The sequence below is a fragment of the Colossoma macropomum genome, unplaced genomic scaffold, assembly GCF_904425465.1.
Source record: "Colossoma macropomum unplaced genomic scaffold, Colossoma_macropomum, whole genome shotgun sequence".
Classification (NCBI taxonomy): domain Eukaryota; kingdom Metazoa; phylum Chordata; class Actinopteri; order Characiformes; family Serrasalmidae; genus Colossoma; species Colossoma macropomum.
Window position 1 is genome coordinate 10,488,666 of NW_023494797.1, and position 23,894 is coordinate 10,512,559.

A 23,894-nucleotide genomic window follows, 5' to 3' on the forward strand; every position below is an offset into this window, starting at 1 on the left:
GAGGGGGGTTAATAACGATTAATGCTTCTTTGAGCGGAGTTAAGAGAGAAGAATAATAACACCCTCAACTAAAAACAAACCCAAGTATAAAGACGTGTTTCCACGTATAGGACCACAAAGAGGCCTCCAGACTGAGTGAAGCCTGTATCATACAGAGGAACCACCACGTCTGAAGCCTAATAACTCTTCATACATCACTCCGATTGTTTTGAGAGGTGTAAAGCAGTAGATCTACAGCAGGCTACAACATGTGGGCTAATTAGAAAAGGGAGGGGAGGAGGGTCCCATGAGTGTGCAGTGGGTGTTTTGGTTGCCCTGACCTGGCGTAAGGGCAGTGGTGGGATCAGTAAGTATAAACATGGTCATACTGATTGTCTGTGGCCAGTCTTTCTGTCCTCCGTAACCACACTCACCTCCCACTGCCTTCATATTACATCGCAGGCCATTTTTGACCAATCAGTCCGTCTGCACTGGCCGGACTCATCCTCACTGTACTGTCCTCTCCTCATTGTCCAGCTTTCCTCACCCCCCCCTCCCCAGAAGTCCCCCCTATCAGCATCCCAAAGTCACACGCAACTCCTATTCAACCCACGAGAGCATTTGATACTTTTCCTTATTATTATTACCACCAAACCTTTCCCATAATTACACCACAATCATTATATAATCCCACAACAAAGAGTCCATTGATGCAGCAGCTTTTGTCAACTCGGACACACTGAATGTATGATTGTGTTATTGGTCACCCCCCCCCCAACCAGCACCAGCACCAGCACCACCACCCCACCAGCCCACTTCTGTACCAGCAGCATAAGCTGTTAGACCATCTTCATCCTCATCTTTAGTGTAGTGCAAAAAGTTTACCCACAAAAAAGTTTGCGCACCCTCATCCCTGCACTTTTTGTACCCCCCCCCAAAAAAACACTTTTTATTTCTATGCATACTTTTATTTATCTATTTCTTTCCTTCCTCACTCCTTCTTAAATAGAGAATGAACTTGGGTGCTCCTCACATCAAATTATATATGCTTCATTTTAATATTTATTTTATTTATTTATTATTATTTTTTATGCATCTGTTTTAAAAACACAAAGGTCAGATTCCTGATTCTAATCAGGGAGGGTGAAAAGGAAACGAAACAGAGAGAGAGGGAGAGAGAGAGAGAGAGGAAAAAAAAGGCATTGTGCATTCGTATGCACGCCATTGGCATCCTAACTGAGCTTATTCCCATTAAAACACGCCACCAGGTTCCAGTGCAGCGCGTCGTTCGTTTTTATATCACTCATTACTGCTCGGAAGCAGCAGACGGAGCGCTCGCGGATGCCCGGGACAGCTCGCGCTTTGCTTCACCCCCCGGACTTTTTTTTGGCCCCTTCTTTTTTTGTCTCCCCTCTTTTTTCCTCTTTCGAGCCACCGCTCGGGATAGCACTCCACTAAAGGTAAGAGAGCGTGTACTTCTTTTAGGAATAACCTAAAAACCCACCCGTGCGCTTTTGCTCTTATTTCGCGCACGCGAAGCGTATGCGAGCGAGCGTGTGTGTATGTGTGTGATGAGTGTGTGTGTGTGTGTGTGTGTGGAGCAGCAGCACTGACAGAGCGAGTAGAGGAGCTCGAGAGAGCACGGGCACGGTTTAATAGGAGTGTTTTAGAGGGGGTTAGAGGAGGTCAGTGAGGCGCTTCGAGGTGCTGAGGTTGACCCACGTGAAGCTCGGAGAGGCGAAGGCTAGAAAAGACACGCGCTAAAAAAGAAAAGAAAGAAGGAGAGAAAGAGAAAGAAAGCGAGCCGGCTCGGCTACAATGCTCCGTAACGCGGCACGCCGGAGCCTCCAGATAGGGGGAGTCTCGCGATGGCTTCGGGATGCTCGGGGGAACCCACTGTCCACTGTCCGCTGATTTGATTTAGGCTGGAAGAGAAAAGCGGTGAGAATAAAATAAGACGCGCTTTTGTCGTCGTCGCTGTTGTTCTTGTTTATTTGGCGCTTGTTTTTTCTCAACTCGTTGCGCGTCCCGGTCCTGTTTTTGGCTGTTTGGGGATCCCGGAGCGCACCGTCCCCTAACAGGTCTTGAAGAGCAGCTACTTTTTTTTCTTTTTTTTTTTAACACCCCCTCCCTCACCACCTCTCCTCCTCCTCCTCCTCCTGCTGCTTCTCCTCCTCTCTTTTTTCAGTGTTAGAGAAGAAGAAGAAGAAAAAAATGAACTGATCAGTTCAATCATGTGGACGTGAACGGCTGCGTTTACTGCGAGCTTTCAGGCACTTTTCTTTCACACGTGAAGGTAAGAAGTGGCGTGTGTGTGTGTGTGTGTGTGTGTGTGTGTGTGTGTGTGTGTGTTCAGGACGGTCTGCTACTTGCCCGTGAGCAGCCGTTAGCTTTGCTGTAATGATTTGCTGTAATGACGGTGATGAAGAGCAGGAGGAAGACGAGGGCTGATTAAGTCCCAGTGGCTCGTGTAAGGCTTGTCAGCGAGAAGAGACAGCGAGAATAAAAAAGGGCAGGATGCAAAAGCAAGTGGTCAGTGTTAAGGTCAGCACGCTGCGGTTTTTTTTTATTTAGTTTCAAGTCCACGAGTCTCTCGTGCGGTGTGTGTGGATGGAGGGGGGAAGCAGCGGGACTTTAAGGAGCTTCCAAACTTTTCTGAGCTTCAAACTTTCTCCGTTCAGCGCCCCCTCCCTCCACGAGGAGTTCGTGGGGGGTGGGTGGGAGGGTGGATTGGGGGGGTGAGGTTATTCCGTGTGGATTTTTCAGATCAAAAGTTGCACGCCGTGTGTGAGTGTGTGTGGAAGTGTGTGCGCGTGTGATGGAGGAGCCGGTGAAAGCTGCCATTCTGCCATTTTGTGCTCTGATCGACCTCTTCTTGCTTTTGAGCAACGATGCCATGCAATAAGCGATGAAGGGGTGGGGGGTGTTTAAAAAAATAATAGAAATGTGCAGAAAAAAAATACTGGTTTTTATTAATATTGTTATTGAAAGGACAGTTAGGTTTGGAGTTATAGCGAAAAGTTGAGTGTGTTCAGCTTAAGAGCTGCGATGTTAACTGCATGAAATATGACAGTTAAGTACAGGCGTTTATTTAACGCTGTGTTTTTCTATGTGGCCACGTCATTAGTAATTGCAGTAATATATGTGGTATGGTTTAGTGCATTCATATTTAATAATCTGTTTTTTTAATGCCATTATGGGCATTTAAAGCATAACGTGGACGATGAGGATGTGCTCTCACTCCAGTAGTGAGTACAGGCAGTTTACTCATTAGAAATATTCTGAAAAGTCAGTATACACCTGCAGAAATCCACTTCTTCTTCCAACTTCTTAGCTGCAGGTGCTCTACCATCCTGGCTGAGCTTTTCTTTTTCTTTTCTTTTTTTTTTTTAAAGAAAAAGACAGGAGCCCAAATAAGGAGACCGCAACTTAGACAAGAAACAGTTAATAACCAGTGACCACCACTTTATTTTATCTCAATTTCAATGTCAGTTCTGTTTCAAAACTGTATAGTTCTGCATATTCCATGGTTGAAACACGAGCTGTTTGTTTTGGATTTGGACTGTTTACCTCCTCCCTCGGATTATTATTATTCGCTGTTAAAGGGAAGAGACAGGAGCAGGGTGTGCAGATGTACAATGTGTAAGAGAGCGTCATTGTTTAATGGTATTTGCAGGGCGGATATTATGTCTGTAATAGTGTCTGGGCGTAGACATTTTTGTCAGCTCTTTTCATTTTTGATTTGAGGTGCAGACCCTGAAAAAAACCTGCAGAGTGCGTTTGTTTGAGGGGTCGCCTTCGTGACGTGACCCCAGTTTTTTGGGACGGAGCGAATGAAATAGAATTAGAGATGCAGTTGAAAGGGTTGCATTCTGCATTCTGATGCTTTAAGTGGAGTACAATAAGGCAGAAGCAAATTAATGAAGAGAGACTAGTGCTGTATGCTGATATGAAAGTGTGTCTGAACTGAGCTTAGGCCGTCATATTTAGGCTGGTGAGTTTTAATTCATGGCACTTTTATTGAACTTCAAAAACTCAGGGATGAGACTTTTTATGCATTTGTTCCCTTATCATAATACATTATAACAGCTATAGTGCTATACTTAATTTAGGGGGAAAATGTGTACCTATATTTGAACAATTAACATAAATGTATTATGCTAATTTTAAGGGATACAAAGTATGTTGCTGTTAATTACATTGGTACTTTTGCTGATTATATAAATAGAAAAGCAGCAATTGCACTGTCACTGCAAGTGTATTGTCACTAACAGTTTTAGTAGATTGATGCCTTCCATGATCAGATATTAATTTTTTTGGAGGGGGGTAAAAAAAAATTGAAAAATGCTCAAGTCATTTAAATGCAGCGAAGGAGGGAGTGTTATGAAGACTCCTGTGAATACGCTCTGCCAATGGAACTGATAGCAGTTCGACGGGGCTAAACAGACCAAGCCAATCCTGTCAAAATGTCTCCTCCCTGGTGTGTACGCTCTCATTTACATATGCGTCTTGCGCTCGCTCGTTCGTCATGGAGGAGAGCGTAGTGTTTGTTGCATGCTAGAACTAGAACTTGGCAGCAGCAGGCGACACAAGCGTGTCCTCAGGTCTGCTACAAAACCCGTGCGCTCGCTCGGTGTGCGGCGATACACCTCCTCATCCCAGCGCCATGGCTCATGGCTGAAGGGGGCAGTGGGGCCAGTGGGGCGAGTGGCCCCTGCTTACACCTCTCTCTCTCTCTCTCTCCCCCTCTCTCCGGGCCTGTCAGTCTCCGGCTCAGCCGACTGGATCCGGCACTGGAGCCTTGGAGACGTGATCAAACAGCCATTCCACACTTAAATGCTTCTCCGCTCCTTTTAATTGGAGGAAATTGTCTTCCAGATGCCCGGGCCCTAGCCAGGCTGCTCTTGGGGGTGGGGGTAGGGAGGACGGGGTGGCAGCGAGGCCGGGACGATTAGGTATTAATTGATATGTGCTGTGGAGACCCCCGGACCCTCACTCCCCCACCACCCCTCCCTTTCGGCTTCCCTCCCTTTCCTCTTTAGCTCCGAAGACTACTAAGGCCTTTCCCCGAGTGGCAGCAGAATCCCCTACACGCCCCGAGAGCCGTGTTTATTTGTTTGGGGCGCTCGCAAGGTGCTCGGGGGCTAACATACGCACAGACTGGCACAAGTATGTGCTCAGGCTTGTTAGTAACCTTGATGAGCAAGGTTAAGTTAACTTTAGGGAAAATGGGGGGTGATATATTATCCCTACTCAAAATAACACTGGGAGATGAGGATGGTAGGTCATTAAAAAAAGTGTTAATAACTGTGATTAGTCTAAATAAATAATATATATTTAAATAGGTGGGTTATGTTTTATAATTCACAAATTCAGCTAATCCATGGGGGAAAACTTGAACACAATAATAATAATAATAATAATAATAATAATATTGTTATTATTATTATTATTGTTATTATTATTATTATTATATATGGCATTGTTGTTGTTGTTGTTCAGTGACAATACATTTTCCATCCACAAATATGCTGCCAGTCACTTCAAAGTTACAGCTATTGCTCTGCATCTCTGAATAGCGTGTTATAAGTCAGGGTGTGGCTCAGCACTGATCTGTAGTAGAAATCCTTTTTAGTATTGTCTCAGCAGCGCACATTTTGAGCTGGAGTGCCTTACATTACTCTTAGGCCTGTCTTTCTCAATTGATTAAGCTTGTAAGACCCGTCATTCAATATCCGTCATGTGGTGCAGAAGACACAGTTCATCATGTCATCGCGTGCAACATACAAATGGGAGTTAGTTTGTAACTACTGACAGTTGTCAACTTTTGTCTTTAGCAAATAATTATAGTTGGAAAAAAGAACATTTAATGCTGTGCATGTCATTTATAGTTGAGTGCTGATTTGTTAGGCATTCTGTATGTGTTCACGAGTGCTGAAGAGAGAGAGAGAGAGACAGTGTGAGAGAGAGAGAAAGAGAGAGAGAGGGGTCTAAAGAGTGGAAGTTTTTGAGCAGGCTAATCACAGACGTCAGTGTGTGATCTAAGAATAAAGAGTGCCCTGACAGATGAGGTGGTGACGGATGAGCTTGTCTCCACTGCCTCATGCCAGGGTGCCACCAGAAGGAGCGTCTGTCTGTCTGCCGAGAGAGAGAGAGAGAAAGAGAGAGAGAGAGAATGAATGAGAGAGAGCGAGATACAAGGGGCCAGAGATAATACAGTGTGCTCTACCCCACCCTGAGGCACTTTTCCATGAGCAAAATATGTATCGAGTAATGCAGCTTTCAGGAATACAATGTAGAAATGCAGAATAAGCATGCATCATGCTAAAAACCTAGCTTGAGCGCAGATGACAGAGCCGAACAGATGTGTGCAGATGTTTCATATTCAAGTAAGTTTTTCCCCGTCCTCTTAATTCCCTCCTCTGGGAGAAAGAGAATGGTTGGGCAGAAATCACTCTTTCTCGCTATTTCATTTTCTCTTCCTCTCTCTTTCTCACAATTCTGCTCTATTCTGTTTTGAATGACAGACAGAAAGAGCCGAATGGGAATTTAGAAGTGTGGGTTTATCATACAGAGAGCATATACATAAACACCTGATGGATTACGGTTGAAGCCCTTAGGACTGAGCGTGATTTTTTAAATAGTTCAGAACCATTTAAGTGCCTCTTGTCATAATGAAGCACAGCCCCCAACCCTGAAAAAAAAAAAATACATAAATAAAAAAAGTCCTTTTTCAATCCAAACTTTTGTTTCTTTTTCATACTTTTTCCATTTTTTTAGCTTGCCAAATAATCAAGCTCACACTTGTAAGTGCCCTGTTGTTAGGTGACCATGAAACAGTTTATCTAGCACTGTGTTGAACTCTCTTCCCAAAAATCACATAACACTGTGGACAGTTTTGAGCAGTGTAGGTGCTGCACTGTACACTTTTTATGAGCTTGTAGATTCTCCTAGTTACACCAAAGACTATTTGAGCTTATGAAGTACATAAGAAGCACATTTGTATCTTATCTGATCTGTGAAAGCGACCTAAAATGTATGGACCTCGATGACAGCCCTTCACCGTCTGGACAGTTTGTGTGAGGAGGTGTGACTTGGAGGGATGTCCTGTGGCGCGACCCGAGTGCAGTCGCTCTGCTCATCTACTCAGTAGCAGAGTGTGTTGAGTGACTTGGGTTTACACAGCCTTGAGAGAGGCAGCCTCGATTTGGACCTTGTCCTTTTGCCAATGATAGCCATCCCAATCAATCCGTTGTCCACCTTCACCAGCCAGCTTTTTGGTTTTGGTCATTTAGTGCTCCAATTCTAAAAGAAAGATTCCTGAATGATTATTGACTTTGATGTACAGTTCTAGAAAAAAAGATTTAACTTGTATAGAACCTTTACTTGGAGGTAAAGGTTCTTCACCTTTGCATATTTACCAAAAAAAAAAAATGGATCCCTTTTTGTCACCTTTATTTTTAAGATTGTATGCACACTCACTGCTCTTAAATTTAGAGGACAGACTTTTTTAAAGCTGGTTTATAAAAATTTGCTGTGCGTGGCAGGGTGACAGGATGAGTTGCCGCGGAGCGGGCGAGAAGCACAAAATTACAGCCATGTCATCTCGGCAGACAAGGGCTTTTGCGCAACCAGGCAACTGTCTGTCAATCACCAGCCCCGGGCGTGTAGCGCTTATGCTAGTTTGCATTCTTGCCAGAGCTTTTAAAATACCGGCAAATATCAGGGAGGCCACAGATAGCGCTAGATACCTCTGACGGCCAAGCCAAGCAAATGGGTATATGCACTAGGAGACGTCCCAAGATAATTGGGGCACTTTAATGGTGCCTGTTCTTAAGCCGTTTCCGGGTCGCAACCCCGGCGGGTGGGCCCCCACAGCGTGGGCGCGGGGTCCCCCCTCGAGGGGTCTGGGCAAGATGGCTGCCGGGGCTAGAGTAAAGAGGGCCCCTGCACCTTTAATTATGATCAAGAGGTTTTCTCCAAAGGACGGAGGCGTAGCAGTTATGTTGCCTCGTAAATCTGCCCCTGATGCCGTATATTGTGTTGAACTATTACTGTACACTATTATATTGCATATTCAACTGGCTCTTCAGGACCTGATTTGCATAATTGGATCTTTAATGAAACTTGCCTTGTGGAACAAAAAAGAGGAAAAAAAATAGAGGAGAGGAAGGGAAAAAAAGGCATTTTGGAATTATAGGCAGACCCCCGCGAGTATTTGTTGGGAGAAGTTGGAAAAAAAAGTGATGTTTAAAAGAGCGAGAGCAGCAAAGTGACCTGTGCTTTACACATGCTCTCTCTCTTTTCACACATCCACTCACTCGCTCGCTCACTCACGTACACACACATCAGTAGCTGTGCTACAAATAGGATGAGAAGTGCTTCTGAAAGCTGTACATTCCCAGCCAGGTCTCGCGGGTTATTACTACAATAGCTGGATTTCTTTAGCCTGGGGGATTTTAGGTTTTCTGTCTCCACTCATTCTCTCGACTTGTTACTCGCCGAAGATGGGCCTGTCGGAATTCCTCTGTCGCAAATATTTTGACAATTTCTAATCGGGAGCAGTCAGATTTTAGAAGAGCGCCGGCCTGTTTGGATCCAGAGTGTTATGTTTGGTTCTTTTTTTGGCCAGACTTTTGTCTTTCTTTGCACTTAATGCCACGTTTTGTCAGCATGACGTTTTACCTATTGCATGTGCATTATGCTCCTGATGTTTGCAAAGGCTACTGGTTGCTTGAGAATATTTATGTGTTTCCTAGAGTGCATACGCTTGGTATTCCATAACCTCTGTTTTTACTCTCCTTCTTGTTTTGAGCTGGGAGGGTATTTTGTTTTATTGGTTAATTAAAGCGCACATGTCGTTTCCTTTTTTTTCCCCTCTTCTTCCTTGACTCGTGCAGGTGAAGGTTAAAATGCTGATAGTGGCACTTTCAATCCGACGTGACAGTCATGGTTAATGAAATGTTATTTGTCCTGCCTTTGAAGGACCTATCATTTAAAAGTGAAAGCAAAAGCAATATAAAAATAGTGGAAAGCCATTTAGCAGCAGTGTAGCATGGGGGATTTGTATGGTGGGTGGGTGGTGTGTGGAGGTTGTGGATGGGTGCTGTTAATCAGAGAGCAAGGTTAAAAATGGATATTAGCTAAACGATGATGATTTATCCTTGAAGGAGGAGAGGGCCAGAGACACAGGGGTGACACTTCTGCAGCAGCCTCCGAGTGGATCATGTGGCTGCGTGGTTCACAGGTGGCTATTAGAGCGATGTTATGGAGAGGAGAGAGAGTCAACGAGAGCAGGAAGGAGGCATGAAAAAAGAAACTGCAGAAGTGCCATAGCTGTCATTTAGCCTGCATGGGCAAACGGCTCTCTAACTCTCCCCCTCTCTCTCTCTCTCTCTCTCTCTCTCTCTCTCTCTCTCTCTCTCTCTCTCTCTCTCTCTAGGTTCTTCACTTGGGAACTTTCTGCTGACACTCTGCTACAGCCTTTCTATCTCACAGGTAGGCCCTCGTTATTGTTATGTTTCTTGACCATCTCCCTTTATGTTGCACACATACACAGTCACATGCACATTCATACATACACACAGGGACGTGGGAGGGGAGTTGTTGGAACAGTGTAACTGCGGCTACTAAAGAGATATATAATAATCTGAGCATATTAAAAACGTAGCCTCTTGATTTAGGGTGAAGTTTGCATTTTATTTAACATTTTTCAATGACCAAAGTAGCCATGCACTTTTTAAATTAATGCAACTTTTTTTTTTAACAGCGATTCACATCACTTAGTGCGACATATTATTGGATTGTAAAAAATGTAACTAATGTAATAATAAATACTTTTTTTCAGCCATTATATCGCCTGCTCCATGTGTGCTGGAGCAGAGGTGGGCAGTATGTTGTTATTGTATTGTTATTGTGTTAAATTACCTCAAAATATGCTGTTCTGAGTATATAGTGGACATCATCAGGGCTTAAAGAACACTGGCCAACTGCATGTTTCATTGCAAATAGAGCATAACTCCTGTTGAGTTGGATTTAGTGCAGCACAGTATGTGAAACATTGAACAAAATCAATTGTACATAGTTTTAGTATTTTTTTTTTTAATGTGGCACTGGTTGTGCTTTTTTCTGTTCCAACTAATCAAAACTCAGAAAAAAATGAAAGGTCGTGTTGAATCTTCAGAGTGCGACTGTGGGTGTGACAGAATCCCATATATCAACAGTCTGATTGGATGCTGCTCAGCTCATTTGCATACAGTTCATTCAGAGTGGAAGAGAGTCAGCAGGGTGAGCCTCAGTGGTTTGATATGTCAGTTGTATGTTTATTGTCCCTCACCACATTATAGAGAGAAAGAAGAGAGAGAGTGAGCATATCATACAGCATCACACTACTGTGAACATCACTTGTGTATGTTGCCTAAAATTTTGGCACCCCCAACTTAAAACACCATCCCTTGTCCCTGCATTTAGGCACACTCTGGCTTATACCAGCAAAAGCACGAGTGCACACACACACATACACACACACACACATGGTCAGAGTGCTTGTGCTGTTGATTCTCCCGGTAATGATGTCACAGCGATAGTGGAGGAGAGCAAATGTCTCCTGATTCCACCATTTAACGGCTGGCTGAATTGGCTGATAATGATAGCATTGGCGTCTCCAGCCGCACAGACAGATCAGACCCTGTGAATTAGCGGGAGAGAGAGAGAAAGAGAGAGGGAGTGAGAGAGGGAGAGAGAGGATGTGAGGATGGAGGAGAAATGGGAGGAGGGAAAGAGAGAGCGGGAGAGAGGGAGAGAGAAATAGAGATGGTTTACAGAGGAACAGAGGCGAGTGGTGGCAGAAAGGGAGAAAGATAGAGACGTTGACAGAAAGAGGGGGTGATGTACTTAACGTATCTGCGCCGTGCTCTTGAACAAGCTGCTAAAGACGTGTGTGTGTGGCAGTGGTGATAGCTGCTGCTCGATAGCAGTCAGTGAAATGACCGGCTGTCTGCAAAGCTCTTTAATGCTTCGCCACATCACTCTCTGAGCTTTGAAGTGAAACATGAGGACAGCAGGTCTATATCTACTTATCTGACCTTAACAATAACACTGTCTAAGAATAGAATAGAAGAGAATAGAATAGAATAGAATAGAATAGAGTAGAGTAGAATAGAATAGAATAGAGGAGTCCAGAGTATAATAGAATCGAATAGGGCAGAACAGAATAGAACAATATATTAGAATGGAGTAGTGCAGAGTAGATAGGATAGAATAGAATAAAATAGAATAGAATAAAATAGAATAGAGTAGTGTAGAATAGAATAGAATAGAATAGGGCAGAATAGAATAGAACACAATATATTAGAATAGAGTAGTGCAGAGTAGATAGAATAGAATAGTTCAGAATAGAATAGAAGAGTACAACACAGTGCAATACAGTATGATGCAATGGTGCAGTTTGTTAATAGTATTCTGTCCCACATTAAAAATGTCCAAGTAAATGTTTAATTTAGCAAATTACGCAAAACCTTGAACATCTTGAACACTTGCTTCACTTAATGTGGTTTGTTTTTCCTGATTCCATTTTTTGTTACTTTACCGTTAATATACCTAAATATAAGTGCATGTTTCTCTCAAGTGCCTAGTTGAAAATATAATTTAAGTTAAAAAAAACAAACAAACAAAAAAAAAAGAAAGATGGCATTTAACCATGCATCTTAAACATGATTTTTTGCCCTACTGAGAGTTCTAATAGAGTATCACTGTTTTTCTGGCAAAGCAAAAGTAAATAAGTAGGTCTGAATGTTAATGAACGTTCCAAGCTTTGAACACATGCTCTTCTGTGAGAGGCTCCCTCCTCACCCCACATTTTCAGGCCCGCAGTGTCACTCGGGTGCGCCAACACGCTAGCAGGGTTTTTTTGAGAACAAATATTAAGTATATAGGTATGTGTATATTTGTCCGGTTGAGTCATGCCAGGCCTTGTGTGCGTTTGGGGAAGCGATGGTCCAGAAACGTTACAGCTGAGTGAGGCATTCTGAGGAGATTTAGTATGTAGGAGACATGCTCCTGTGATTGTGTGTGCAAATGAAACATATACACATATACACTACCACATATACGGACATTATATTAGACACACTAACCAATGTCTTACTTTTTTGGATTGTTCTTCAATGTCCTAGAATTTATTGTAAATCTAAATGGTGCTTGGATGTATGATCTAGAACCTTTACATTATGTGAAGGCTCTTTAAAGGACAATTCCACTGATCTTCCATAATTAAATTAAAATGCAAGCAAAGTCATTCAAAGTGGTTTGATGTGACGTGCCATTTTAGAGAAACTTACTGAGTCAAGAGTTGTTCACAGTTCGGGTGAACAGACAGCCAAGTCCAAGACAGGCAACGTTTTTTATTTAATTAGTATTTTTTTTTAATAAAACGTGCATAAATGTTTAAAATACATTCATGACAGAGATGAACATGCAAAGCATTATAAGGCAAAATAACGCTCAAAGACATGTTATAAGGCAAAATAGCACTAAAAGAAACTGTTATAGAGCAAAATAGTACTCAAAGAACTTTTAAAAAAGGATTGTCATTTTATCTAGAAAAGTGTTATCTAGAAAAGTTTTCCTGTTCAGTTTTCTTAAGTTCGTATTATCAGTTGCTACTTTAAATGATCTGCTAACTACTATTAAACTAATAAATAACTGCACCTTAATGTATGTTACTATTAATAGTGGAGATCTGAAGTGTGGGCTTCCATATGGAGGTGTTAATCAGGAAAAAAAAAGTTTTTATTGTATGGGTTACTGTTACCAGTAGAAAGTTAGCTTGAAGGCTTTTCGAAAATTCATGGCATTGTTTAGATAAGTTGGATCAAGGATAGGAATTATCATATCAAACATGAAATAATGTTGATGTAGGCCTCCAAAGGAATGGCTGCCGTTTTCACTCTCTCTGTCAGACACACATCCTTCTCTCTTTCTCTCTCCCTCTCTCTTTCGCACACATACATCTCACCTGCCATTGCTATACTGTAGCAGCCTGGCTGCTTTGTTTGTGGAGAGCTGTCAGTCCTGTGAAGAGTGTTTTAAGTAACTGCTGCTGAAGGTGAGAGTTAAACAGTATTTACTTTGGGGAATTTGCCTTTATTTATCTGCGTTATTACCGAGGTGAATTTTAAAAGGCCTCTTGGAGAGAATTCCCCCGACGCGCGGCTTCCTTTACACGTCTTTTAAAGTCTTAAGATGCTTCCTTCCCCCTCCTGCTATAGCTTACCCTTAACATATCTCCTGCAATCTCAGACGATTTTCGCAAATCAGCCCCCTCCCCTTCCTTTTCTTGTCTGTTTTTGTTTTTGTTCCCTCTCCCCCTTCTCTCTCTCTCTCCCTCTCCCTCTCCCTCTCTCTTTTTAGCCTTGATCACTAGGCGTTATTGTCTGTCTCTTACTTTGCCTGTTTCATCTCTTTGTTATGGCGTTTGTGCCAATCGGTGTAATTGGGAGAAAGCTAAGTTAAGTGAGGGAAGAGAGGGCGAGCGAGGGGAAAGTTGCTTCGTTCTTCTCGCCCTTGTTTGGGTAAATAAGGCTGTCAGTATGGATCAGCCCAGACGTATGTGGACGATCCAATCACCACCCCTCCTCACGCTGGGCTGAAGAACCGGATGAGGATGAAAGAAATTTTGCCTGTGTTTGAATGCAGTACCCAGACTTTAGCTGCAGTTATGCTACAACGTGTCAAAAATAGCCAAATCACTGCGAGGCTCCCAAGGTCAAGCCATGGTGTACGGGAGGTATCATTTAGGCTTCCCTCCCTTGAGTCCCTGCCCACTCTATTGGATACTGTGCACAGCCAAAAACGCAGTGGTAGAAGTTTCAGATCCAAGATTTTTGCCCTGTGCCCTAACAGCGGCAGGTTATCTCAAAAAGTATGAGTGAAATTATTTGTGTTCAGCATAACTAAATCCAGTTAAACAGTACTAATTATGCTCTCTTTGTAACGAAACATGCAGTTCACTATTCTTTAAGTACTGATGATTTCCTCAACATGCTCAGGAAAGCATTTTGTGACATTATTTGGCACAGTGATGATTAATATCATTGTATTGCCCACCTAGGCCACCTTACTTTCTTTTTGGATTGTTTTGGATGATGTTGCATTTTCAAGTACATAAAGCTATTTGTTGGGCATATTTTGCAACACTCCTGTGTTTGAAGTATAGGTTTTGCCTAAAAGCACATATTAAAACTCTCTTAGCCCAAAGCTGGTTCAAACAGCTGAAAGGTTTGAATGCTCATGAGTGCTGATACCACAACAAGGGGATAAAGTGCATAACTTATGTGTTCTTAAGGTCAGACAAGTCAGCCATTCCCCAAGTTTTGCAGCAAATGGCAAAGCTTCATCTTTAACAAGTTATCTCAAAGCATACTTGTTTATTAAAACATTTTGAAAAAGCTAGGTGCCCACAGACATTTGATGTGCAGGACATATTTTTTGAGCACTGTGTATAATCATTCCTTAGTGAAAAATAATGACACTTCTGCTAATACTCAGCTCTTACATTCAGATACATGGCTGAATCAGAGCGACATGAACATCGCCTGCTCCTAAAGACATTTTTATGACGAGTTTAGCTGGTGACGACATGGCTTGTGCGTGCGAGGGGGGCCCCTGCTCTGGTGTTGATAATTAACACTTTCTACTGTACGTGTGGGCCGTCATTAGGCGGGTAAAAGATCGTCTCTGTTTAAATTTGCATGATGATGGTACTGTGACCAGTCATCGCTAGATCAACCAGCTAGAATAGACCTAAGGTCAGAGAGGAAGATTCATAGCCCCCCATACCCCCCCTCCTTCCATCAGTCCTTCGTGGGAGGTCCCCTTTAAAGCGCAAAAAAACCTCAAACCAAATCCACACGCCCCCCCCTCCCCACCTTGTGCCACCACCCTCCTCTACTGGAGCAATGATCCGCTGTGATCTCGTTTCAGTTTCAGCACTATAGCCGGACGGGGAAAGCTCTGGGAGAGTTTTTCTTTCGTTTATGTATTTCTCTCTCTCACTCTCTCTCTCTCTCTCTCTGCCCTACTGATTGCTGTAGCCCGGGGGCTCTCCGCCGCACGCTACATCCCTGTGATTATATTAATGGCCTCCTGCGCTGAGTTTGGAGGCAGAGGAGGGCCTGGCTAATGCGCGGCGCTGCGGCTGCATGGTCAGGGAGGTGGACCTCTGACCGCAGGGGTGGCTGGTTCAGGGCCCAGGTGGGGCACCGCTGCCCCCCACGATCCCTCTGAGCCTCCCACTTAACCCACAATGCTTCGCTGAGCACCCAGCCACAGCCGTAGTACAGGCTGGATGGTGTTGTCGTCGTCAGAGGGAGGGGTAGGTAAAAGAAAGAAAGATGTGCCGTATTCCAAAACGAGGGAAGTTATGAGCAAGACGGGCAAATCAGAGCCAAAGGCTTTTGGCTAAAACTCACAAAGCTGGCTAATAATTCTCCCTTGAACAGTATTGATCTTTATTTGTTATTATGGGACTTCTAGGCGTTCCCGCGCCTTTATTTGTCTTCATTAGAGTCCCACAGCACCTGCAGCGGCCTTGTGCACACACCGTGCGTGTTTATGAGTGTGTATGCATTTGTGTTATTGCATACGAAAGCTGTCTGCGTCTAATTTTCCGTTGTGTGTTAGTTCCTTCATTTAGGACTGAGTTTATTCTGATCATCTATCTTTGTGCCGCCTTTTATCTGCTGTTTTTCCCCTTTTATCCACCGAAACGTGGGCGCGTATGCATCTGCTTGAATCTGCCAATGTTTGTACCAAAGCATGTACTGAATTCTCTATATACAGCACTGTGCAAAAGTCAGAAACCACCCTTCATTTGATTCATGGTCAAAATTGCCATTAAGGACAAGTGCAAGTCATTTTTTCAGAGTAAGGGGAAAAAAATAAAAACAGAAAACTTATTAAAACTTATTGACTTCTTAAAACTCAGTGTCTGTCGAAGTTCAGTCTTAGCTTTTTTATGCTTTTTACAATCCAAGTAATACCAAATACATTTGATCATATTGAGATCTGGGCTTTGGGGGGCCAGTCTACTGTTCTGGGAACACCAGCAGCATTTTTGATTGATTTGCAAATGTTCTCAGGAACTGACAGTGTTGTGGTTTCACAGTGAAAGGATGGACAGAAACACCTGTGGATTTTTCAAATGTGAAGCAAAAGTGGAGCTTGATTTTCTCCTCAAGGATAAAAGCTTTAAGAACTGTTTATCTGATGGTGAAAGGTTTGGTGGTCTACCAGGTCTCAAGTTCCATTTTCTCTATGTCTTTGCAAGTGGATTATTTTATATCTAATCTCATAGGAAATATGTCCTGAAAAATGAATAACTTGTACTTAATGGCCACTCTGACTGGAAATGAAATAAATGAAGGGTGGACTCTGACTTTGGCGCAGTCACTGTACATGTTTGACTGTGTTTAAGGGTCTTATACGAATGTGAGTGCAGTGAAGGTGTGTGTGCCAGTGCGAGTGAGTGTGCCGTGGGGGTCCTTGTGTCCCGCTGGGCTGGATGATTGATCCGGGGCCGGCTGGCGTTAGCGTGCGGAGAAGCGGGTCACATTCTTCCCCGCTCCTCTTTTTCCGCCGCGCTCGTCCGCCTCTCTCTCGCTGCTTTTGTTGTCGGGGGTAATCTTGGGAGTGATCTTAATTATGGAGGTTCAGCCTGTGTTTTTTTCTCTCTTTCCTTAACACGCTCTTAATCAAACAGCGCAGTTAGTTAGTAATGAGAGGGAAGGAGGGGCTTAGAGACTGCTCACACACTCACACACATACACAGTGCTGGCCATCATGATGAGGTGAGCTGAGAGAGAAATATGGAGGAATGATCAGGAGAAAAGTGGCTGATACCTGATGTGGAAAATGAATATCATTCTCAAGATCTCCAGATTTTGTGCTGTGATTCTGTGTGCTATGTTAGTATCAGCTCTTAAACAGTGCTTTCATTTAGGTTTATCACTGTCATATCAAAACCTAATATGTCCAATTGTTTCTTTTTTAGCGCTATTGGAATGTGGCACTTTTTAAAAATACTACTTTTTATTTACATTATGTCAACATTTCTTGACAATACCAATAGAAAACCAATAGAAAATTACTTAGAATAACTTGCCATAGCAACACGTTAATGTTTTTCATCCTCCTTTAAATTAGTTTATTAATATACCTTAAGTTAACTTATATGGTTTGTCACCACAGAATTGTACTATGTACAGCTATTCTATACTGCACTGTACTCTATACTATACTGTACTATACTGTACTGTACTATACTATACATTATTGTTATTATAAGTAAGGCTGTCAGAATATTAAAGTAGTCACAATTATTTCGAATTAATTTAGAGTACTTCATTGTAGTTAATGACATTTGTCCTATTCGCTCAGATTTCCTGCTGAAGAAGAATCTTTAAAAAGCATTGCGTTTTTGTTATAGCTATTTGAGTGGATAAAATAAGTTTCATCGTAATGTGCTTAATGTTTATTATTTTCAGTAGTTCAATAGCATTATTTTCATTGTGTGGATGCAGGGTAGGTAAGGTTTCCAGTTTTACTGATTACTAATGTCTAGTAACAGTTGGTGCATGTTCCAACTAGAATTTTTTTCGCTACATTACATCTGACGTCATTACATTTTCAGGGAACCTGACATTTCCACTTTGACATTTCCTTTGTTAGCTTTGCTGCTCATTGATTTATCCATAGTTTTCTTGCAGGCACTGTCCAGCATAGTCTTCAGAAGGCGTTCTCCAGTGCTAATGTTAGTGATGCAACTAGATGCATTTCAGTGATTAACAAACTCACCATGGTAGTAACTGGAAACAACTTTGGTTTTATCAGAAGATCCATCAGTGAAACTTACCATTTAAAAATTGTACATGAATGAGGAGAGTACAGTCACAGATTCATAACAACATACAGAATGCAAGCAGCTGGGCTTCAGGCTGCAACCACTGATGGTTTGAAGGGTCAAAATGGGAAAAAGCATTGAAAAGTTTGCAAAATTAATGGCATTAACAAGTTAACTTTGATAGCACTAATCATAAGCGTACTATTCTACAGTATACATTATATACAGTATACTGTGGCATCAGCGTAGAAAGAGTCATATGAAGCATTGTGTTTACAAGCAAATGCTCTTTTATTGAACAGTCGGCAAGGGACAACAGTAAGGGAAATCGCGAGGATAGGATAGGAAGGTCACCAATAGCCATACAACTTCACTTCATGGTAGATACTAACACCCATTCTAACTATTCCACAGCTCAGCACAGTAAAGCACAAATAACACATAAACACATCTTACGCGAACAACAGCAACATTAGCAATAGCACCTTAACTGGAAGAGAGGCGCACTCCCAGAGTTATTTTGCAAGGCCACTCCCCCTAAGCCTACTGTTCTATACTATATTAAACTATTCTATTCTACACTATACTGCATTCAACTACACTATACTATACTATACTACACATGATATTATGAGTATCATTTCAAAGGTAGAAGCTAGAAAATAAATCATTCACTAAATCATATTTCTGATTGATGGAACACAGGGAGATGAATTAATAAGCAGAGAGTGTGTGTGTGTGTGTGTGTGTGTGTGTGAGAGAGAGTGTGTGTTTGGGTGGGTGAATAGAGGAAGATGGAATCCATTACACATAAACACCCTTTAAGCAGTGATGGGATGATCCAATGGGATTAAGTGGGAAATCCTGATGGACGTTGAAAAGGTGACCACACGGAGGATGGGCGGCACAACAAGCCCTGCTGCAGATGGCACACACACACACACACACACACACACATACACACACACACACACACATATGCTTATATATACACACATAAGAACATACAGACACCAGCATACGAGAGTGCAAATCCATGAGGGCATTCACAGACACATGCTCTCCGAGGTCAAACTAAAGGTCAAAGGGCAGCTCAAAGTCAAGGCTCAGTGTCAACCAGCTTACAAGTGCAGACGCCTTAGTGTGTGTTAGTATAAACATATAGTGCATGTAGCAGACGTTTCTACATGTTGTAGATGTTCATTATCACAATGATTGACATCAGCAATAATGTATGATAAGAAATGTAATGAAGTAAAGTCACTATTATGCTGAAATTTAGTAACATTCTTTTTTAACACATTTGAGAACATTTTTTTGTTTGACTGAACATTTTTTGATGAATTAGCTAATAGAAATGATAACTTGGAATGAAGTCTAACCACATTATTATATGAATATTAATATATTGCTGCTATCGGAACAAAACCTCGTATCTCTGTTTTTGTCATTTTTCATAATTTAAAAATGCCTGTTGCTCCTTACATTGTGTCTAAATTTCATAATGAATGGACCAAAAGAAATGGCCAAAAAGTGTGTTGAAAAAATGTCTGGTTCCATTGAAAATGTGTTTTTTTCTTCTTCTGTGAAGTTACCATTTTGGAGATACGAGGTTTTGTTGTATGTACATACACACAGACTTGCTTGCTCTTTTTTAAAGAAAGAAATTTGCAGGGATTGTTTTCCATACTGCCATAAATTCAGTCTTAGAAGTTAATAACATTTTCTGTTTATACATCATTTTCTAGATGTATAAAGACTCTATTTGGTGGTTATTAAAAGCTATTTAAAAATGGCATCATTACTATGGACATGACCTTTGTGTGTAAAGAGCTGGGGCTGTTCAGCAGCAGTGTATATGTGTGTTTTGATTCTTTGTTTTAGTTTGTTGTGTTTTCGTTTTTTCCTAGTGAAGGGGACATTACTTAATAGAAAGCAACAATCATTTGCAGGCCTAGTCCCATATTCGCCCATTAGGTATGCGTGGTGGCATCTACGCGTCTTGTCTCTATATTATTAAAAGTAGTTTGCCCATAGGCTGCTTGTGTGCTGAAGGAAGTTGGACAGATGGCCATGTTTTTTTAATAGATCACAGCCATAAGTAAAGCAAGGCAGAGGATGAGGGATAGTGATGGCACCAGCGCTCTTCGCTTAGCACCGGCTCTGTTATGAAGGGTCTCACAGAGTGCAAATGTGCTGCTATCCTTAGCCCGCATGGTTGGATAATTAGATGAAATAGTTTCTGAAATGAATACATACTTTCCGCTGTACGCTGATGTTAAATGCTGATGCTTGTTCACTCTAGGTGGCGCGTTTGTGTCTCACTGCTCGCTGTTTATAAAGGCTGCATAGGAAGTGTGTTATGAAGCTTATGAAACCTGAGTGCTGTGGTATTAAGCGCTATGAGACCTCTGGTCTGCCTCTCTCTCTCTCTCTGTCACTCTTTCTGTCTCTCCATCCCTCCCTATCTCTCTCTTTCCCTCTGTCTCTCTCTCTATCCCCGCTCCCTCTCTCTTTTTCTCTCTATCTCTCCCTCCCTCTCTCTTCCTCTGTGTCTCTCTCTCTGTTTCTCTCTTTCTCTCTGTCTCTGTCTTTCTCTCTATATCTCTCCCTCTCTCCCTCCGCTATCTCTCTCTCTCTCTCTCTATGTTTCTCTCTCTTTCCCTCCCTTTCTTCCTCTGTCTCTCTCCCTATCTCTCTCTCTCTCTTTCTCTCTGTCTCTCTTTCTCTCTCTGTCCCTCCCTCTCTCCATCCCCTCTTTCTTTCTCTCAGTCTCTCTTTATCTCTCTCTCTTTATCTCTCTCTTTCTCTCTCTCTCTCTCTCTCTCCCTCTCTCTCTTTATCTCTCTCTCTCTCTTTCCCTCCCTCTCAGTTCAGTTCAGTTCTTTATTTCTCTTTGTTCCTTTCTTCCTGCCTCTTTTTCTTTCCTTTTCTCTTTTTCATCTCTCTCTGTCTCTCTGTCCTCCCTTTCTTTCTGTAATTCTTGATCCTTTTCTCTCTCTCTCTCTCTCTCTCTCTCTCTCTCTCTCTCTCTCTCTCTCTCTCCCCACGCCTTGTTTTCTGCGCTTGACTGAAAGTTGCTCATAACAGGATGTTAAATATATAGTGAAAGGAGAGAGAGAGAGAGAGAGAGAGGGAGAGAGAGAGAGATTATGTCTGTGTGGTTGCACTGTTCCTTGATGTATGCACCATGTCAGGCAGCCATTGTCTCCTGGGTAAAGAATGATAGTTCAAATACCTACCATCTCTCCCCTGGTGCTCCAAATGCTAGCCTTTGAAGTTTTTATAATCCATCTGTCATCTTCGAGTGGGGAGGGCACATGTTCTGTACCGCTCAATTACAGAATTTTCCTTTTGCCAGCCACAATGAGACAGGAAACGAATAATATGGGCGACCCAGAGAGAGAGAGGGAGAGAGAGAGAGAGCGGGAGAGAGAGAGAGAGAGAGGAAGGTAGGCTAGGGAAACAAAATTTGAATTCAGTGCATTCTCATACACTTGATCCCCCCTCCATTCCCTCCCTCTGTTTGTCAGCCTTCGAACAGAGCATGTGTGTGTGTGTTGTGCGTGCAAAGCCTAAAATGCTTCCTACTGTTACAATTATGAAGAATCTGATTGAATGCTTATTGTTTCAAGAAGCTTGATTTCGATCGATCTTTCCTTTTTTTGCTTCTTTTATGAAACTGTCTCTACCCATCTGAGGGTGACCATATTTCATCTGGCTAATCACCCTGTTTTATTCTTCCTAAATATTTATTTGATCTGAGAAAAGTAATGGTAATGGATGAAATTAGAAGCAGGACAAGGGAGAATAATATGCATTTGAATGGAATATTCCCTTTCCTCTTAAGGGTGTGTGCCGAATAGTGGAAGGAGCCTGTTTGATGTATATTCTAATGAAGTTTGTTGCAATGCTGGGTGGTAAAAATTTTTAATTAGAGAATGCGGCATAGGGTTGCAGTATTTTAAAGCTTTTCTGACAGAGAGAGAGAGAGAGAGCCAAGAACTTCAGAAGCTGTTACTAGAATAAAAAAAGAAAAAAGCGAAAAAAAAGCAAAAATGAAGCAGCTGACTTAAAGAGAAGAAAAAGCACCTAATACCTCTACCTTTAATATTTTACTTTTCACATCATCCTTAGATCCTTTTTGTCTCATTTCTTATCTGTGGTGAAAAACCAACAAGAAGAAAAAGCACAGGCTCGTAGAAGATGAAAGATTGCGGCGGGCAATGATGAAAAGAAATTTGACATTCTTTTGTTGCCTTTGAAACTTCAATATTTGGGGCGTAATTGTTTCATAAGCATTATATATCTTCATTTATGCCGGAATAACATGTTAGCCTTTTTTTTTTTTCTTTTTTTTTCGCTCTAAATAAAAGCAGCACCCATCTGCTTCTGGAGCCAGCGCGAGCCTCCTGCTCATCGCAAAAATAATACGCGTCCTAATGACTTCCACATATTTGGAAATCTCCCTTTTGAAATTGGTCTTGGCAGATTATTTGCAGGTACTTGAGTTGCATCTGTTTGCAATTTCGCAAATGTGGAAGACTTTAATGCGGCGCTCTTGGTCTAGAGCGAGGGGGCTATTCTAATCCCAGGGTAACACCGGCTGCCATGCTGTCATCACAAAATAAAAGCAGGAAAAAATAAACCTCAATAAAAAATTTAAAAAGAAGTTTTGAAGAAACGTCTCAGGGTGGACTCACAGATTTAAAAATAATTGTACCGAAATGGGTCATACGCCATAGAAGAACCACTTTTTGTTCCTTAAAGAACCTTTCAATCAATATTTCTTTATAAATAACATGAAGGACCTTTTTAAGCATGTTGTCACTGGTGGGACAAGGCTTTATATCTTCAACATGATAGCTTTACAAGGGAAAGGAAAAGAGATTCTTAACTTTTAAAGCAAGTTAATGTAACAAGATTGTATCCTATGTAATTTTGGACCATTTTCATTGGTTCAGTCATCATGAAATCTTCATAAAATAAAATAAAAAAAATGATTATAAAATGTCATACAAGGTTGTTCTGACAGTGACAACATACTGTAAAGGTTCTAGGTAAATTTAAGGTTGTTCCTAGAACTGTACCCAGTTAGGATCCTTTATTTTTAAAAGTGCTGGGGACTCATGATAAATGAGGTCAGTCATAAAAGGACTGGACCCTCATATGTCCCGTGTAGGACTGCTATAAGAAGACCCCTAGCCTGGTCCACTCTAATCAGCACTGATATACTGTTGAAGTCTATGTTGAGACTGGATCATACTTTGCTAGGATAAGATTTGGAGAGGAGGTGCAACACAAAGCATGTGGCTAGCAGCTGACCCGCTTAAGCCATCTCTCTCTCTCCCTCTCTCTCTTTTAGATAACCCGTTAGTGTCTCTTTCACTGTCCCAGGCATAGCACGCACACTCTCTCTCACCCAGTCCACTGTAATTGTATAGGTGGTTACAATTACAGTTATTACAGATTTCATCAGGACTGTTTACTCGGTTTGACGGTGAGAGGAAAAAAAACTAAAATAAAAATAAAAAAGGAGGCGAACTTTTAACTCCTTTCTTTGTTTTCTTGTTTTTTTGGAGAGGTTTTGTTTTATTAGGGCCGAGGGGCCGGCCCATGCCAGGGAAGGAATTATATTGAAAGTGTATGCCTTGCAACTTTCTCCCCGTTGGAAATGTTTATTTGAACAGTAAGCTCATGATTTGAATATTTGTAATCCATGCTTAAATTTACAGGCCAGATGAACTTTTTGGCACGCAATTGCAACCATAAGTAGGATTTTCTCAAAAGCTTTACAAAAATTTAAGCCATTTGCATGGCTTATCTAATTTGGGGGGAGGTGGTGGGGGGGAGCTGGTTGTGGTGGTGCTTTTCTCTTTTGTTAATTTTTTCATACCTTTTGAAAAGAAGCATTGTTCGACTTTTAATGTATATGCATACCTTAGCCACTATTCTGCGGTCACCAACGTTCAGAGCTCTTGGAAGGAAAGAAAGAGAGAGGGAAAAGAAGAGAATA

At 41.9% G+C, this 23,894-nt stretch overlaps 1 protein-coding gene across 2 annotated transcripts in view; it reads left to right on the forward strand.

The window, feature by feature from the left end:
• Positions 1 to 1,269: 1,269 nt before the first annotated feature.
• Positions 1,270 to 23,894, forward strand: part of znf536 (zinc finger protein 536) — a 233,030-nt gene continuing 210,405 nt past the window's right edge. The window contains exons 1-2 of one of the 2 annotated variants that reach the window (XM_036584278.1): positions 1,270 to 1,439; positions 9,422 to 9,477. The gene's annotated coding sequence lies outside the window, so the exon portion shown is untranslated. Of the gene's footprint in view, positions 1,440 to 1,599; positions 2,276 to 9,421; positions 9,478 to 23,894 lie in introns of those variants that run through there. The other variant, XM_036584279.1, reaches the window with a different exon arrangement.